This window comes from Taudactylus pleione, unplaced genomic scaffold (genome assembly GCF_031769625.1).
Source record: "Taudactylus pleione unplaced genomic scaffold, aTauple2 ptg000533l, whole genome shotgun sequence".
Lineage (NCBI taxonomy): Eukaryota > Metazoa > Chordata > Amphibia > Anura > Myobatrachidae > Taudactylus > Taudactylus pleione.
In genome coordinates, this window is record NW_028284935.1 from 3,498,060 (window position 1) to 3,503,732 (window position 5,673).

Genomic DNA, 5,673 nt, shown 5'->3' on the forward strand with positions numbered 1-5,673 from the left:
GTTTGGACTTTGATCAATGCCAAGTAGAAGGCTCCTTGACCTCTAGAAGCAAGCTTTCCTATACCCGTTAATTCCAGTTTTGCAACCACAGAGCATTACATTTGTTCTTCGGGAGGCTTGCCACCTAGCAACAGCAGGTGGGTTAGGCAGCAAGCCTCCCGGATAACGCTGAGGCAGAGGAAGGTGGAAGAATTTTCACCTCCTCTGCCTAAGTATGACATGAATTAGAATTTTTCTGTCAGTGCTGGCATGGAGGACACAATATCTGTCTCTGTGACAGACTCACTGCAAATGTCCATGGCTGGCAATTATAAGGGGAAAAGAGCCCACAAAAGGGCAAGAGCTTCCCCCTCTACTTCCTCCTCTTCAGAGGATATTCATATTAGGAAGAAAAAACCTTTTCCTATCAGAAGTTTTGACACTTCTGATTCTTCTGACTCTGAGGTAGAAAAATCTCCTCAGCACTATGACAAGTCACCTCCCTGCTCAGAGAACTCACCAACCCACAAGAAAACAGGTAAAAATGAAAATAAAAGTAAGTTTAGCCCCAGGGAGACCTGTTCAGGTGTCATTCTCCCATTCCCTGGAATTGTCCGTTGCAGAGAACAGGATAGTGCTCGGAGCAAGCACATCACCTCTGCCTGTAGCTGACAAGATACCTCTGCCCATAGCCGGCAGCACAAAGGTACCCGCTCTCAGCATGTGGGGGTCACCTGACAGACAGTCACACACTTCCCGCAGGACCGTGGCCACTCTTCCTCTGTAGACTGGGAATCAGAGGAAATTACCAGAACCTCCGCCTCATTCCAACGTTTGGAATATAGCAAGATTCAGATGGCCAGGGTAGCTTTAGCAGGGAAAACACTGCCCACTAAGTTATATTCCACACACTGGGCCTTAAAAAGCAACTCTGAGGTCCAAAAATTTGCCCAGCTGGCATCTAGAGCAGCACTGGTCAAAGAAGATGAGTTGATGTTACAACTCATCTTCACGGGTCTACCAGATGTACCCGCTCTGTTCGCTCCAAATATTGACCCTGCTCTAGCCTCCATAGTGGGAGAAAAGAGGCACAACGATTCCACAGACCATACCATGAGAAAAATTCAATATAAAATAGCCGACGCAGCTAACCCACTGCTGTTCGTATTAGATAAAGCAGAGAGAGAAGGGGAGTCCAGCGTCTCTCTGGAATCTCTGGTGGCATCCAAGCTTGCCCTCCTTAAGGCCATTAGCAGAGCAACACTCATAATAAGCCAAACATTCAACTATATCACCAACACCCACAGGTCCAGATGGCTTACTGGCGCAGGACACGCAGACCTAGCGCCTAAATCATTGGAGTTCCCTAACCTTACTGACGCAGACCTCTTCGGCACTCAGTTTATAGAGGAGGTAAAAATAAGACCTAAGGCAAGGAAGTCATAAATGAGCCCTTCAAGAGGCCCTTTCTTCAAGGGGGTCGGACTTCGTGAGCCACAGGTTCGACCCGAGACTTCCAAGGCACAAAAAGAGCCCATAAAGGAGGCTTTGTAAAATGATCCAATGATGCCCCAAGAGGATTGTACTCTAACACTTGGAACAGTGCCAAGAGAGGCCGTAACTACGGTAAGTTTACCCATTTTCTCTTCTCTCCGCAGAACTCTCAAACAATCATATCTAGAGTGGAAAAAGATTACCACAGATAAGTGGTTGCTGAAAATGATCCGTTCAGGGTTAAACCTCCCTCTAATTCGTTTTCCACACCAATCGGGTCATATTCCTCATCCAAAGAATTGCAGCCCTCAGCTAGACGAGGTACTGACTACAGCCTTCCAACAGGGAAAGATAGAATTGTCAGACCTGACTGCAAAAGGCTGGATCAGCCACTTATTTCCCATAAAAAAGCAAGCTTTAAACCAATATTTGAAACCAAAATACTTTCACATGGAATGTATCCCAGATATTCCTTACCTCCTCACAAAAGACTGCTTCTGCATAAAGATAAACCTGAAGGAAGCTTTTCATTCTATATCAGTTCATCCAAATCACAGGCGTCTCCTCAGATTTTTTGGGAGAGACACCTTATTCCAAGGGACAGTTATGATGTTTGGCCTCTCATCCGCTCCCTACACCTTTACACGGGTCATGAACGCTGTAGTATCCCATTTGTGTCATCAAAGCATTCAATGCATCATTTACCTAGACGACATACTACTGGTACACTCAGACCACGACACCCTACTGAGACACAAAGACTTGACCCTTTCCCTACTAACAGACCTGGGATTCATAATAAACACTCAAAAGTCAGTATTAGCTCTGACCTGGAACATAACATTTCTCGGTTTCGATCTAAATACCCATTCTTCCGCTAGAAAAATGGCTAGATATGAAAGAATACATACAAAGAGCTTCCCAAAAGTGCAGTTCATCCCTCCGCTCCTTAGCAAGGATTATTGGGAAAATGATTGCTATGTCCCCTGATTTCAGATTCATGTGCCTTTGTCATGCAGAGAGCTACAAACGCTCCTAAGGTCTCTGCTTCATGCCCACTATTCCTGAACAGACACCATTTTCCTCTCCAGAAGAGTAAAAAAACAGAACTGTCCAAGTGTAACAGTCTCCCTGTACCTCTTCCTCGCCCACTCCTAGACCCAACACCCCATATGACAATCACTACAGACGCATCACTAAAAGGTTGGGGAGGCTTCGCTCAAGAGAAAGCAGTCAGGGGTACCTGGCACCCAAAGAATCCAGCCTCTTCATAAATGTACTAGAATTACACGCAGCAAAACTGTCTCTAAAAGCCCTAGTTCCCGAACACACGAAAAGGGTTTGTATCCAGCTATGCCTGGACAATACAACCGCAGTGTCATACATAAACAGAATGGGAGGTACCAAGTCACTATCCCTATGCAAATAAGCATTAGAGATCTGGGACTGGGCAGTCCAAAGGGACATAATTTTACTGGCAACTTACATACCAGGAGAGCTCAATGAACTCGCAGACTCTCTATCCCAAGAAAGAATCTCCCTAGGAACCGCAGCACTGACAAACCAGGTCTTCCTAAAAATACTCCAAACATTCGGAAACCTAGAGATAGACCTCTTTGCCAGCCCCATGAATGCCCAAGTTCCATGTTTCGTGTCCAGAATATGGACAAAAGGGGTATGGAAAATGGATGCGATGTCATTCCCTTGGACAGACCTGTCTCGCCCCTATGCCCTCCCACCCCCTGCCCTCCTCTTGAAAGTCCTACAAAAAATCAGGGAGGAACAAGTACCCAGCATTGTAGTAGTATATCTGGTATGGCCATCCAGGGTATAGTTTCCCCTGATCAGCCAATTACACATAGATTCCCCAGTGGTTATCCAAGGACTGTTTCCAGGGAACTCCAGACATTCTGGAACCACTTCCCCAGTGCAATAGTGGCAATATTACTAGGTTGCTAACAGATCCAGCCCTAGCATCTCCCACAAAAGCCCTAATAAATATGTCCTTAAGACCCCGAACTAGAGCCAGGTATGCGACGATAATTAAATAATTTGACCTCTGGCGATCCCAAGGGTCTTTATCTGACCAATCCTCACTACTACATTTAGCATTAGACTTCTTAGCCTCTAAATACCAATTAGGCCTAGCATCGGCCACCATAAAGTCATATGGTTCTGCTTTAGCCATCATGATCCCAAACCTAACAGACAATAAACTTTACCTTCGTCTGTTAAGGGGTATCTGCCTCTCCAGGCCCATACAACTTAAATACTCCCATACTTGGGATATTGAACCCTTCCTCTCTGCCCTAGCCTCTTGGGAGACAGAGAACGACATTACCCTGTTATCCCGTAAGTTAGCATCCTTGCTAGCGTTAGCGATAGCAGCCAGAGGGGCTGAATTAACCCTCATACATACCGCAGACCCTTGGTTATCACAGACTCCTACGGGGTACCATGTCATTCTCAAGGTCATACAAAAACGTCTGCATTCAATAGCCCAATAGTAGAATTTGATTTGATACATGAAACTTCAGAACCTAATCTGTGCATGCTTATCATCTTACTTGACCCTCACAGCACCATTAAGAGACAATTTCACACAGCTATTCATCACTTGCAGGAGACCATTTCGTCCAGCAAGATCCTTTACTGGATGGATTGTGACATCCATGAGGGAAGCTGGAATAGACACTGACCACTTCAAAAGCCATACCTTAAGGGGAGCAGCTGCAACAAGAGCAGCAGCTAAAGGCATGCCCCTACACTCAATCATGCTAGCAGCAAGATGGGCCTCGGCTGGACCTTTGCAAAGCACTATTGGAGACCAACCGATCTACAAAAGATCGAGTTTCTCAGAGCAACCACCAGGTATGTGGCAGTCTACCCAGCTGCTGTTGCTAGGTGGCAAGCCTCCCGAAGAACAAAACACTAGTTTGCAGGAATCTATGACCTGCAAACTGGATTTGTTCTAGGGAACAGGACTGCCACCTAGCAACAGCTCCAACCCTACCCTCCCTTTTTTCTTACTCTCCTTTGCTAGGTCTGTTGTTTCCTCTGGAGACTCTCACTCAAGATCTATTAACCTTACCTTTCTCGTCCTTAAGGGGCAGCAAGGGACACAAAGAAGCCTCAAGCAACAACCAATAAAGAACTGAAGTAACCCGGTACTCCGGACGAGGTTTCCGGCCTAAGTTTGGAACAGCTATTCCCTGTCCAGTTCAGAATGCACAGTTCAAACCATTTCTCCTTCCAGAAAATTGTCAGTTACGGTTCAATAAAATTGTTCTTGTTGTGAAGCATTTACGTTTTTTTCCCTTTCAAACTAAGGTATAACAAAGGTCAAAAGGTCAAACAAGGTATAACATATCAGGTATTCAGGTTTACCTTCTCTCACACCATTACACTCTGGGGACTGGATTGTCACCAGCGAGCTTCCGAAAAAATCTAATTTGACACCAGCATGCACGTGAACCGCGGGCGCAGGAGGAGGTGAAAATTCTTTCACTTTCCTCTGCCTCAACGTTTTACGGGAGGCTTGCTGCCTAACCCACCAGCTGTTGCTAGGTGGCAATCCAGTTTGCAGGTCATAGATTCCTGCAAACTATGTTATCTAGCAGAGAGATTGCCATCCTACCTTACAGTGATTTACCAGAATGGCCACTTCTCAATAATCCTTTTATCTTTAAAGAACCCTTATCAACTCTCCACCCCATGGCAGCCATCGAGATAACCAATCACTGTCTGAGTTGATAACTTTGTACTCGAAGTGCGTTCATGACTTAATTATACAGTAGCTATTATCTACAGACATTATTTTAGAAGTTGTATAAATGTGTTTTTCAAACATTTTCATCAACTTGGCATTACAGTTAGAAAATGTACCAGAAATTTTAGAAGTTTACATCGACTTAAAGATTAAGGGATCTATTTACTATGCCATGAATGGAGATAAAGTGAACAGAGATAAAGTACCAGCCAATCAGCTCCTAACTGCCAAGTCACAGGATGTGTTTGAAAATTGACAGTTAGGAGCTGATTGGTTGGTACTTTATCTCCAGCCAAGGCTTAGTAAATAGACCCCTAAAGCAGAATTCAAGCAATTCAAACTCGTTCCACCATCTATGAGTACTGTAGCTTTAGACTTGATTGAGCCAGTTTGAAGTGAACATGGTCTTGAACCAGTGTTTAACAGTTTTT

The 5,673-nt window shown here is 44.9% G+C and overlaps 1 pseudogene; it reads left to right on the forward strand.

Annotated features, from left to right (window-relative positions):
• Window positions 1-249: 249 nt before the first annotated feature.
• LOC148501136 (uncharacterized) lies at window positions 250-4,636 on the forward strand (annotated as a pseudogene).
• Window positions 4,637-5,673: the final 1,037 nt, after the last annotated feature.